This window comes from Gekko japonicus, unplaced genomic scaffold, assembly GCF_001447785.1.
Source record: "Gekko japonicus isolate JY-2015 unplaced genomic scaffold, Gekko_japonicus_V1.1 scaffold1934, whole genome shotgun sequence".
Taxonomy (NCBI): Eukaryota; Metazoa; Chordata; class Lepidosauria; order Squamata; family Gekkonidae; genus Gekko; species Gekko japonicus.
Genome location: NW_015173729.1, coordinates 29154 through 42917, shown reverse-complemented (window position 1 = coordinate 42917; position 13764 = coordinate 29154).

Below are 13764 nucleotides of genomic sequence, written 5' to 3'. Positions count from 1 at the left end.
CAGCTGGGAACTGTAGGCCAGCAAATGAGGAAGCCCCATTCAACCCAGTGAGTGATACCCCTGCAGGCCCCTCTCTGGAACTACAGCTCAATTAAACCTTATGGGAGAACATTTTAAACAAAGAACCACAGCCATCTTACAAACACATGTAATTGTCAGCTGGGAACTGTAGGCCAGCAAATGAGGAAGCCCCATTCAACCCAGTGAGTGATACCCCTGCAGGCCCCTCTCTGGAACTACAGCTCAATTAAACCTTATGGGAGAACATTTTAAACAAAGAACCACAGCCATCTTACAAACACATGTAATTGCCATTTCGTTACACCTACCAACAACTACTGAGGGGAAAGTTAGTCCTACACAGGAAAAGCGTCTTTGTCAAGAGAGAAAGCTGTTTGCTAGTAATTCTGACAGGGCACAGTGGCTGAAGGGGGAGTGCGCGGGGAAGAGGAGCAGACCCAGCATCCGGCCAATGGCACGCGAGTACTCTTGAGTGGTGGCTGATGGGCCAATGGCTGAGGGAGAGCATGGAATCTTGCCATCCCTAAACAGGATTATTATGTAGGAGAGATTCCTCTTCCCTGGTGTATTTTTAAAGTCACCCCCATCTCTCCTGCACTTAGATTAACTCTGCGTATGGTACTTTGCTCACCATCACATGGCAGGGTTCCAAAGATGCCCACAGGGTCAAAATGGCTGGGGACCCCACATCAGGGTGTTTGGGTGTCTGGCCTAAGGTCACCCAGTCGGGTTCCATAGCAGAGTGGGGCTTTGGATTTGACCTTCCCAGATTTTAGTCTAACACTCTAACCACACCAAACTGATAAAACAACGTTTCAGGCCCTTGTTCCCCCCCCACCATAGGGATGAGGGATTTACTTAAGTGGCCCCTCCTGCTTATAATTTGGAATGGTAGTGGCCAAGGACTCTGGTGCTACAGATGTTCTTGTGCTGTCTCATCAGAATCTGAGGAGTGAGGCAAGGCTACTTCCTTAGTGGCATGTAAGAGGGTTGTCCCTGTCCCTTGGTATTCTCTCTGTTATACTGTCACTCTCCAGTGGGCTGGCTGGTTTCCTCCCAGTCTGGTTCCTGAGCACAAACATCCTCCTCCTCCTGATCTCCAGATTCTTCCTGTGTCAGGGATGTTTAGGAGTTCTGGTCCTTAGCATCTTTTCGAGGATTCTTTGGGTTGTTTTTGTTTTTTTTTTAAAGAAAAGAGTCTTGGTTGAGAAACAGTAAAGATTAAGTGCTAACCTTTGTGTGCCTAATCTTAGTGCTGGGAACTTTTGAACTGTTCTGCTGACTCTTGGCTAATATTCTGTTGGGAGTTCTGGGTGCAAGAATGCTACGTGGATCAGACTTGTCGTCTGTTCTGCCACTTCTGTCTTTTATTTTTAAACGAACATCATGCTAATGGTATGTATTCATAAATTACTATGCAATGACACATGTATTAGTTCTACATCATGTCTATATGAGCTACTATTTGGCTTTGTTGTTTGCATTAGGGGAATCGTGAGACACAGAAATAGCCAAGAACTTCTGAAAGTAGAAGAGACAAGCCAGGAGAGAGGGCGAGGTGTGAAGTTGGAGAGTGTGTTTTTCTGCAAATATTTGGAAGGAAATTGCTTGGGTCACTTTCACTGTATTTTTAAAAAAGAGCTTGCTTTTATTAGTCAAAGGGATGATTTATTATTTTTTATGGAATAGGTTTGACAGCTTTCTGTGGTAATGAAATAAATACTTACATTGGCTTTGATCCAAAGGTGCCCTTATTTGAGAGAAAGGCGCTTCCATTCATTCAGGACATGGGGAAGCAGGATGGCCTAGATCAGTGGTGGCAAACCTATGGCACGGGTGCCAGAGGTGGCAATCAGAGTGCTCTCTGTGGGCACGCGTGCCATCGCCCCAGCCAGGCCCAGACCATCATTAAAGTGTCGAATTCTCTGCCAAATAATGGGATTGCTTTTCTTACTTTGTTTGGATCATCTTAAGTTAATGAGTTGTTTTTTCTAAAGTAAAACCTTAGTATTCAGGTTAAATTGCCATGTTGGCACTTTGCGATAGATAAGTGGGTTTTGGGTCGCAATTTGGGCACTCGGTCTCTAAAAGGTTTGCTATCACTGGCCTAGATTTTTATCAGTTCTCTATTCCAATTTCAGTACCCTCCGTGCTGTATCTCATGTCATTTTGAATGGTCCCCTGACCCTAAGAAGTGGCTTTTCAGGTTGTAGGGAAGGCAAAAGTAGAAAAGTCCCAGTGCAAGAGTGTGAGGGATGGCAGTGGCTCAAGAGGTTTAGATTAGAAGTTATTTGAAGCACTCTGTTTGTTGCAAATACTGGTCCATCGACTTCAACATGATATTTTATTTTTGTTTGTCCTTTGTTATCTTGATGCTGATCTTTGTGCATTTCCTGGTCATAAAGGCTTGTTCCTCTTGTGATTGTAGGCTTGATTTCTTTTCCATCCCAAAGGTGTGGTGGCGTTTGAGATGGATTGTAAAATAGTAAACATTAGGCAAGGTTAGAAACCATAGTCTCCCTCATCAGAAAGGAAATTACAGGAATAAATTGTTGAGGTGTGTATAATGAATGGATGTATCAAAAAAGAAAAAGAAGATGTCTTACCACAACAGTGACTGAGAAGTGGGGTAGCAGAAGACTTTAGCCCAAAACACTCAGTTCTTTAAAAGGATACTAATATGTCATATGAGGGGGCAGAATTTGCAAGAAGGGGAACAGATCAAGGGATGTGATGTGAGCCACCCAATTTCCACAGGTTTTGTGAACATTTGGTGACATGGACAAATCTTTAATTTCAAGGTGTGTTTGCAAGAGAAGCACATGCTATATGAGTAAAACCAGAATTAGTAGCTGAGCAACAAACAACTCCCCAAAATATAATGCTTGCAAAGTTGGAAGGTACATATTGGAAGGGATTTGTGGACACTTTGATACACAAAGCATGCATACTAATTACATAGCTGCATTTACAGAGGGAAAACAGGATGCTGGTTGCATGGCAAAAAATTACAGTATAAATGAAAGGATGTGCTTCTATTTATAGAAGAAAGTGTCAGTCCTTTTTTAGTTTACTACACTACAGTACACAGGGCAGAAGTAGTTACCTTAATTATTGACAGTGCATTGCTACTTTTCAAGTTTAGTCTGCTAGATCTGTCTGATTTTTTTTGGGGGGGGGTAAAGTTATATTTATCCACATGATGGATAAATTACTTAAAATAGTTAATGGCAAGGTCTACCTGGCACGTGTGTACATAAGATATTGCTGTCCATTATCTTCTAAAGCCATACAAGTATCCCCTTAAAGGTAATTTTTTCAGATCACATAGATTTTTCCATTAAAATGTTCAGACAACTAGTACAATTCACATGTTTTTAAAGTTTTAATAGCAAAAAGCGAAGACACAATGATATTAAGAACAATGTACTTTGTTAGCTCTGCTGAGATGCAGTTATGTTCGGTATATCCAATCAAGCAGAGTATCAATAAAATAGTGTCATTCCATTTAGTAGATCAAATGAAACAGTCATATAGTTATGATTAAGGCTGGACATTCGGCCAGTCAAAAAGGATTTGCAGTGTCTTCCTAAGCAGAGATATGCTTGACTTCAGTGGACTGGGGGAGTGGGGAGGTATAACTCTGTTTAGGATGACACTGTTGGTTACATAGCGGCTAAGTATTCTTAAAGCATTACTTCTCTTATAATAAAAAACCCAGATTTGACATTTATGGTAAATATGAAAGTATTAAGTATAAATTAATTTTTTGAAAAATGTGCATGATTCATTGAAGTAACAATGACCATTAAAATGACTGTTGGGCATCCCCACCCCCCTGAATTTTTTCATAAAGAGGAGTCTTAAACTGGATCTACAAAACAAGATGGCAATGTCATGTGATAGAATAGGGCTGTATAATTTCAGAGGGCAGGTAAGGTAGTAATTTTTAAAAAAATGCTTAACTTTTTTTTTTTTTAAACCCTTCACTGAGAAAGAAAAGTGGGATATGGTGGGGAGTTCCTGCCTGGCCTGTTCTTTGTGGTGCTGGTTTTCCATTTTTAGGGAAGCTTTAAAAAACAATGACAACAACAACAAAAAAAAAACAGGGAGCGCCTGTCTGACATAACTGCAGCCTAAAATGATACTGCCTAGGATTGCAAACTGACCAGCAAAAGAACTCTGCCTCGTTATTCATCTCTTTTGGGGCCAGTTGCCAAACGTATAAAATCCAGAAATTTTGGGCTGGTAATCAGCTGTGCTCAATCTTTCTCTAGTTTGGGTAACATGTGGCTTGTGCAAGCTGAATGTTCGACAGATTGTTCGGCTGCATCCGAACATTTTGAATGTGTCTGACTACAGGGGAAATAGGGCTGTGCAAGATATGTGTGTATGCTGCTTTTGTTTCCCTTGCTACACACACTCTTTGTATCATCACTTTTATTTATCAGCTTTTAGGGTCTGGAGCAATTTGCACATGTGTTGTCCTATACCAACTCATGGGTAGTTCCCATTTATTTTATCCAATATCTTGCCCCAAAATTGCTCTTTAAATGTCAAAATTCCTAAAAGGATGGTTGGTACATGGAATTCACACTGATAACTTTAAAAGCAGCTGAACTGTCCCGAATGGGGATAAATTCACTCATGAGCTCTGCTTTGTGGGGGTTCCCGAGGGAAGCACTAGACTTCCCTAGGCAACTGCTTGCATCATGACAAAAGAGCTAATTGGCTGCCTTTATGAGCTGTATGTTTTGATTGCTTTAATGACCTGTCTGTGACCCTGGGGGAAGATTGTGTGCATCTGTGTGCTTTGCCAGTTGCATAGTGCCAAGCAGCCAAAAGCTCCAATGCATAAATGAAAACTGGAAAAAACCAAACAATGATCCTGGAACACACAAGCACTTAACTCCACAGCGAAGCTGTTTTGGCGTGGCGTTCAGTTGGGGCATCAAACAACAGCATCAGGGCTCATTTGGGCAGGATATAAATTAAATAAATAAAGGAAGGAAGGAATTCGATCAAGGCACTTTTTTTGCATCAGAGTTGTCCTTGCCGCTACTGGTAAACTCACAAATATACCCTAAGCTGCCAGGCGTTTCAGCTTAGATCCAGTTTACCATTTCATCTGCCGCTGTATGAAAGACTGCTGAATGTATGTGCATTCTCCACAGGTGCTGTTGAACTAAGGAGGCTGGGGAGATAATAGCAAAACAGTATGTGCAGCTGTGGGTTGCCCAGCTCCTGCATACCACAGTTGAACATCAGCAGAGGCACCAACTACAGGATAAAATGGAAGGCAGCATGGCCCAGTAGTTAGGATCTGGGAGACCCAGGTTTGAATACCCACTCGGTGACCATGGACCATTCACACCCTCTCAACCTAACGTACCTCTCAGGATGATTGTTGTGATGCTAAAATGGAGGAGAGAATGATGTAAGTCACCTTGAGTCCCCATTGGGGAGGAAGCGGGACATAAATATTTATCTCTAACCCTGCTGTATTATGCTAGGTGCTGCCCTTACCCTGTCTCTAGTTTCTCTGTCTCTTTTGAAACCCAACATTGGTGCCTTTTGGTCTCCCCTCTATGACTCCTGTCATCCCATTTTGCTGCATTTATAGGTCGAGGCTTTGTCCCTAAGGTAAAGGAACAATCTAGCTCAGCTGCATTCAAGTCTTGGCAGGTTATACCTAAAGAGAACAATCTCTCTTGTTTTAGTTACAAGCAAGTCTCTGGAGCGATGGCATATACATTTTAAAAATAAATAAATAGGTTGCATTTGAAAGCATAACAGTAAGCTTACTCATTTATTACGCGCTTTCTTTTCTCGTTAGCACCCCAAGCCTGAAGCAGGTATGCTACTTATCACTGTGTAAACCAAGCCCTAAGTATGCTAGCCTTGCTGTAGGAGCTCAGGTCTAAGAGTTGATGACATTTATAGGCTGCACCTGTTGCCTCCTCATACATCACTGCCAGCTGAGAACAAGACAAATCCCAGCTGTCTGGAACTTTCTGTGGACCCTTGCAGTGGCAGTTTGGGGGTAGCATCTTCTCCTGATTGGGTTGAGTGGACAGTGAACTGGCTCTGGTCTTTGCCTGCTAGGTTATTGTGCTGCAGGTATGGATCTAAATGTTTTTGAGCACACCATCTGACATATTATACTTTCCTGTTTAATGCCCTCCTCCCCAATGCATTTTGTCGTCTTGTGTATCCTGCTGCTTGATGACTGTTTGCTGTTGGGGCTGCCATGGATAATCATCCCACAGGGAGCCGTCTGCTATGGCGTGCCAGCAGCTTCATGCACACAGGAACTTGCTTAATAGCATTTTGCTGAACATTTCAGCGCTTTGGGCCTAAAGTTCTGCAGCAGCATTGAGGAGCACTGTTTGTCCAGGGTTCTTCTTGGCTCATCCAAAGAATTGGGCTCTAGTTTGGGAAGGTTTATGCTGGAAAAAAACTAGTAGTCTGTAAGGTGCCACGGGATTCTTGTTTTGTTGTTGTTGCAGCAATTGTTGTTGCAGCAATTGTTGTTTTCATCACAGCTGGAATGTGTTTGATGGTAGAGGCTTTTCAGAGCATCTTTTAAGGAAGTCCACTGGGATCACCTTTTAACATTCAACAAGATAATCATATACAACTTGACTTCAGTCCAGTGGCACCTTGGAGACCAATAAGATTTCTGGGAAAGCTTATACCCCAAAAATCTTGTTGGTCTCTAAGGGACGATTGGACTCAAATCTAGTCATGCTACTGTGCACCAACACAGCATCCCTCTGAAACATGCACAACCAGGGCTCTAGTCGGGGGGGAGCTCTCAGGTACGGAGCTCCGGAAGAGAACCTCTAGGGGGCGGGGCGGTCACGTGGTGAAGCCCCGCCCCCTTCTTTACCCCGCCCTCTGCTTCGATCCTCATTCCGTTTGGGAATGAGGATGAAGCAGGAGGGTAAGTAGCCGGGCCTTCTGACACACTTCCGGTGATGTCAGGGGGTGTGGCCTTCTGTCACTTCCGGTGATATCAGGGGGCGTGGCATATGCAAATAAGTTATGCTAATGAGTTATGCTAATGAGCTCCGGCAGCTCTTTTTCTACAACGAGACCCCTGTGCACAACTAAGCCACATTGTTAAGAAGGATATGTGTGGCATGATTAAAGAGCCTTGAGGCTAGAAGCCCTAACTGAAATTTTTAATATTTCTCCTTCTGTTTAGATTTTTTAAAATCTAAAACTGTATGTGCTACAGGCACTTAACACTATGGGAGACACCCTGTTGGCGTGGATGTGCAGTGGACAGAGTTTTCCACTTGAAACGTCTGTGTGAGTCAGTTTTTAAATAGCAGGCGTTAAGAAGCATCCTTACTCATTTTACGATCATGTTGCATTTACATAATTTGAAGCTGCTTTTCATCAGACATTTGGTTTGCATTTATCTTCTGGGTTCATCTTCAAAAGCATCATCTGCTTTGGAATACTGACTGGGCGACACAGTAGCACATCGCGTATTTAAGTTTCTGAATAAATACACCATAAATAATCTGTCTTCAAGAATTTTCCTCTTTTTTAAAAAATGAAACCATATGTCCATTTGAAGTCTTTAGAAAATTGTATTTTTTTTAGTATTTCTGTGTTTGTGTGTACATGCCTCTACCTGGAAGTCATGGCGACCTCTGGTGACTGGCCCCTACTGGAGGATATTCAGAGAGGTGGCTGAGTAAAGCCTGCCCCCACCTCCTGCCTCTGGTATTCCAATGAGGTCTCCCATCCAAGTACTTGCCAGCGTTGACCCTGCTTAATTTCCAAGATCTGAGAAGATCAGGCTTGCCTGGGCTACCCAAGTCAGGGCTTCTAAAATAATTTCTAATTTAAAACACTTTCTGTTCCACCTTCCCTCATCAGATACTTTAATTTTGTGACATAAATATTTTAAGCAAAGTTCATAAGAAACTAACCATTTTGGGGGCACTGTGACAGAAGCCTCTCTGAAGAATGGCTTTACTTCCGGCATTCTTTTGTGTTTCTCTTTTCCTTTCATGAATCTGGCATCTTTATCTGAGTCCATGTCAACGAAGCTTGCATTCGTGTTTAACAGATCTTTTCTGAAATGTAGTTTGTGGCTGTGCCATGCCTTTGCGTGTGGAAAGTATCAGGGTACCAGGGCTTTCAAGATCTTTCTAATATCCAAAGTCTGCTTTGTGCATTAGGACAAATAAAGGGTGAACCACTAAGGAGTAGTGTTTGGGCCAGTGGGCTCAGACTGCAGAGATCTAGGTTCAAATCCAGCTCAGCCATGTATTTTCTGGGAGTTCCTCTACCTCAGAGGGTTCTTATGAAGAAATAAATGAATGGATGGAGAACTGTGGATGCCAGAGCTCCTAGGATGGAGGGACAAAGTGTACTAACTAAAATAAATGTAAAAATCACGTTCTTTGGTTTCTCTACATACTCCGGGAAAATTAATATAGGGTGCAGTGCTAAAAACACTTTCCTGGGAGTATGCCCCATTGAATAAAAAAGGAGTAGTAGTTAGTAGAATTTATTACGGTCACTAGACCAGCCACATAATGGGTGCGTTCAGACGGGGCATTTATGCCGGTATAGATACCGGTTGGAATCGGTGTACTTACTGGCGATCACACAACATCTGCCTTCCTTCCCTAACTGTTGCAAACAGCCTTTAACCGTTGTATTCTGCTACTAGGTCCCCAAGTGGTGGTATCCTGAGTGCACCGGTTCCAACCGCAGTATCCCTGTCTGATCGCTCTCCGCCGGTGTAGAGCCACTTTCGTTCGGAAGCCCGAGGCTTCTGCTTTTCAGCAGCCATTTTTTTTTAAAGTATGTGATGTGTGCTTGGACGAAGCTTTGCCCCATCGTTAATAAATAATACAAAAAAGGTGCCTAGTGTAAGGCTTTAGACGAGTCCGGGACCTCATGGAGGCCAGTTTCAGAGTAAAAATTTAAAGGGACGTCTTCGCTTCAAGGTATGCTATCCGGGTTGGGTTGTTCTCCGCCTGCGGAAAGATCTTCATTATAAGGAAGCCTGCCTATGCGCATGCGCAAACTGTAAAAAAAATTTAAAACCCCACCGGCGTGCTCTGCTGAGCACCTGAAGTGTGGACGGGCATATCACAATGTGCTGCGCAGTCAGGAGGTAAGTGTGATCGCGTTTCTTCCGGATCAAACTGCTCCTGTTCCAACCGGAACAGTTTATGCCAGCTAAAATGCCCCGTCTGAACGCACCCATATAGTAATAAAATAGGAGACTTCTGTAGACTTTGTTATTGCTTGTGTGTTCGATATGAGTGTCCCAGAGATAGATCAAAGTGGGAAGCCATGTTGGTCTGAAGCAATAGAACAAAGCTAGAGTCCAGTGGGGCACCTTTAAGACCAGTGAAGTTTTATTCAAGATGTGAGCTTTCATGTGCACACAAAAGCTCATACCTTGTGTAAAATTTTGTTGGTCTTAAAGGTGCCACTGGACTCTAACTTTGTCTCAGACAATCAACGAAAACCTAGACAAATAAGTAGCACTCTTAATTCCCCAAGGCAGAGGTTAAGGGATGATTGAAGCAGAGAGAAACAAAGAAAACTGCCCAACAAGACAACATCACCACAGTGAGTGGGGAAAAGAAACAGCTTATCCTTCTGGTTTTTGTTCTGATGCACACAGATCATCTCTCAACTGGTCACTTTACTCTGTGATATGTAGAGAATTCAGTCATAGCATTATCATAGCCAGCCACTCTTCAGCTTTTAAAAAAATTCTAGATTCCTCTCTCATGGGAAAACCCTTCCAAAATGAATAGGAAGGCTTAGAAGGAAATTTTGTATGTTTCACCCACACAAAGCATTAACGCCTACTGGAAATTCCACATGGTTGCCAAGGAGATATGACATACACACTTACTACAACTTCCTTTCTATTACATAGGCTCATTTTCCGGTGCCTTCCTCCTCCCTGACCCTGAAAAATAACTCTAGCCCTATGTAGTTTGAAAGAAAGTTAATGCAGATTTTGGGAAAATGAGATACTCTTCACTAGGGAAAGCCTGAAAGTTTTAGAGTAGAATAAGTGAACAGTAAGGAAAAGCTGTTATACATTCATAATTGGCTTATAGGGATTTTATAAATGCAGTAGTATCACATTTTAGTATCACTGTTGTTGTTGTTCAGTCGCACAGTCGAGTCCGACTCTTTGCGACCCCGTGGACCAGATCACGCCAGGCCCTCCTGTCTTCCGCCGTCCTCTGAAGTTGGCTTAATTTCATGTTCGTTGCATCTATGACACTAGCAAGAATTAGTATCACTGCACAGTGATATAAAATTATATAGAATCAAGGTCGGCCTTAAATAGTTTTGCGTGCCTGAAGCAGAAAATCTAAATGACACCAGTGACTGGCGAGTGGTAACTAGCTCCTGGCAACCTGAAAGAAGCCCCAGGCTTCACCTGCACTTCAGTTTGTCTGCAGTCCCTTAACTAGGAGGAACAGGAGTGTGACGAAGGACTTGCACTGCAAGTCTGTTGCTGCAAGAAAACAAACAAACAGGTGTCCAGTGGCATAGAAAAGGCTAGCAAGATTTTATTTCAGCATAAAGTTTTGTGAACTAGAACCTTGGCTTTGGTCCCTGAAAGCCTTATGCAAGAATAAACTCTTATTAGTCTTAAAGGTGACACAAGGCTTCTGTTTATGTTGACTCCATAGGATGGCATACACAAGAGTCTGTTTTTCCTTGATCTGTATCTCTCGCGTGCTGTTGGTTGGATCCAGACTACTGTTGGTTGACCTTTACTTGTAGATACAGTTTTTGTTGTCTTTTCCTTCTGATAGTTGTCCCCGTGCCCCGTGAAAGTACATGCCTGAGCGTTGTGGGAGTAGTCTGGAATAGAGCATAGGAGGACTACATAGAGCAGGAGGAATGGTTGGAAATCCACTCCTCACGTTTCCGTGAATGAAGCCGGACTATGTGCAAGAGCTGGTTTCCACTGATCCCACTTCTCCTTCCTACTGTGGCCCTAACTGCCACTTTCCACACCGTTCTTTCAGGAGTTGCTTTTCAGTGGGCTGCAGAAAGAAGGGGAAAATGACCAAGATCTCTTTCTGTGAGTTCTGCATGTGATAGTGAGAATTGAAGAATGCCTACTTTATCTGTTGTACTCATGGCTCATTAATATTGAGATCATATTTCAGGGGCATTCCAAATGTTTGTTTTTGTCCTTGTATCTTGTGCAAATTTCAAGTGTCCCCCCCCCCCAGGAGAATATTTCTGTTCTAAAAACAATAAACGGAGAGCAGATGTGCAGCAAAGTAACTGAATGACCCGGCGAACATTAGTTCCCATGGTTGTTTGTGTGTCTACATGGGATGGAGATCAGAATTTGTGTACTGTCCAGGATTTCAATTGGGCATGTCGCAAGTAAAACTATGTGGCTGGATATTTAGCTTTATGGCCCCAAGGGGGTTTGGGAATGACAGTGTGATCCTAAGCAGAGTTCCGAGACCATTTGAAGTCAGTGGGCCTAGGGTGTAACTGCTTAGGATGGCAATAAGTCAGGCAGCTTCTATCTTCAGTTGTATTAATATTCTTATATTGTGGAGGGAGGGAAACACTTATCAATGGTCAGCTCAGTTTTCTACAAAAGTATACTTCATGATAAACTTTATCTCACTAAAGGCATGAACCAAGATAAATTGGGCAGACAGCAGACTTGGATGTAAAGGGTGTGTGGGTTTTGTTGTGGCCCCCCTGATGTGTCTGCTGCTTAAAGAAACAATACAGGAAAAATTATGTGGAAGAGATATGACCTTAGAAGAACCTAGTAAGAAAAGCTTTGGACAGCCTTTAGACTTAATGAAGCCTATAGACCAAGGATTGATTGATTTTGAGTGGTTCTTGGTATTCTTGAATAGTGAACCTGTACATGGTATCCTATGCTTGAGCAGCTATTGATATTTCCCCGTCTCTAGCAAGAAATAACTTCTAAGTGAAGGTATTCCAGTAGTCCACACAGTGGCAATGAACTCCTCTCCCCCCCCCTCCCCATGCCACTTTTCAGAAGAGCTAGGAAGTGATCAGTACAATTTTAAATTTTATTTATTTGGACTATTTATATGCCACACCTTTCTGGTGATGGAGTCATGACCCAAGGTAGTAAGTGACAATAGAAACAATACAACAATCTTTTACAATAATTAAAACACATAATTAAAAACAGGAAATTAAAACAGACAACAGCTGCATCAGCTGTTTTCAGTAGTACTGTCTTTACTGCCTTGCCGGAAGGCCCCAAGGGTGAGATCCTGCCACACCCCTTCTGGGAGGCTGTCCGACACTAGCAGAGCAGCCCGGGTTGGGAACCTAGCAGATTGTATCTTCAAGAGCAAAGGGACTGCTAGTAGATCCTGCTGTGAGGAGAACGATTTGCCGCACAAGTTTGTATGAGGAGAGACAGTCCTTCAGGTATGCAGACTCCCAAGTCATGAAGTGCTTTAAAAGGTAAGCACCACCACCTTAAATTGGACCTGGAAGTGAATAGGTAGTCCGTGAAGACACTTCGAGTAGCTAGAAGTCTTGTTTTTCCAAGAGGAGCCCCACCCCATTTAGAGAGGCCAGCGTAGTACACCATCTTCATTCTGTTCTTGGGTGCCTGAGAACCAATTCACACATTAAATTGGGCCCCATTTTTTTATACGTGTGTGTAGTACTTGTGTAGTAGCAACTTCACTGAACTATTTATTGAATGAGGCTTGGTTTCTGTAATCCTGTTCGGTCCTTTTCAGTCAGTGCTCTTTGGAATTTATTTATTTATTTACTTCATTCACACTCCGCCTTTCTCCCAGTGGAGCCAAAAGGAGCTTCCATTGTTCTCCTTCCCTCTGTTTTATCCTCACAACCGTCCTGTGAGGTAGGTTAGGCGGAGAGTCTGTGACTGGCCCAGGGTTACCCTGCAAGCTTCCATGGCAGAATGGGCATTTGAACCTGGATCTCCCAGATCCTGGTATGACACTCTAACCACTACAACACACTGGAAGGCAAGGAGCCAGGCTTGCTACAGGTACTCTGAACTTTTTTTTGTTAAAACAAAAATAAGAAATGCAACGGCTTCAAATAGCAAAGATGTACCAGTTACTTCCTTCTCAATGTAAGTTCCTTTAATTTTTAGGCTACTTTGAAGTAAATGAATGAAAATATCTCTTTCCTCTCATGTCATGTGGTGAAATGTCATAGCAATTCGTATTGGCTTGCATTCATCTTGGGGCCAGAGAGAAAAGGTGGCTTTTTGCAGTTTGAAATAGGTATGCACAGAGGAAATGCAGGGGTGGGGGGGGGATGAGCCATCTAACTCCAAGCAGAATACTTGAGTGTTTAAATATGTTAATGACTTCTACTGTGGCTGAAGTAAGACAATGGTTTACCATCTCACAGTATGCTAGGATATCACACCCCAAGGAAACAGACTGCTAGGAGCCAAATGGCCAGAAAGTAAACACTTCCTCTTGAAGCAGGAAGGGCTGGATAACCCCAGGGGGGCAGACTCTCCGAAGGGGAGATGATCAATCTTCTGGACATGGAGGATAGCTCTTCCATTTTGCTCTTGACTTCGGAACAGAAGCCATGAGGGATGAAGCTTTTACCCTGGAGGACTCCCATCTTGTCCACATTGCAAGGGACAATGAGGAGAGAGAAGCCCCAACCATGAGAACTAAAGTAATGCTGAACTTCAGTCTGCTGTAACTTGAAGCAATA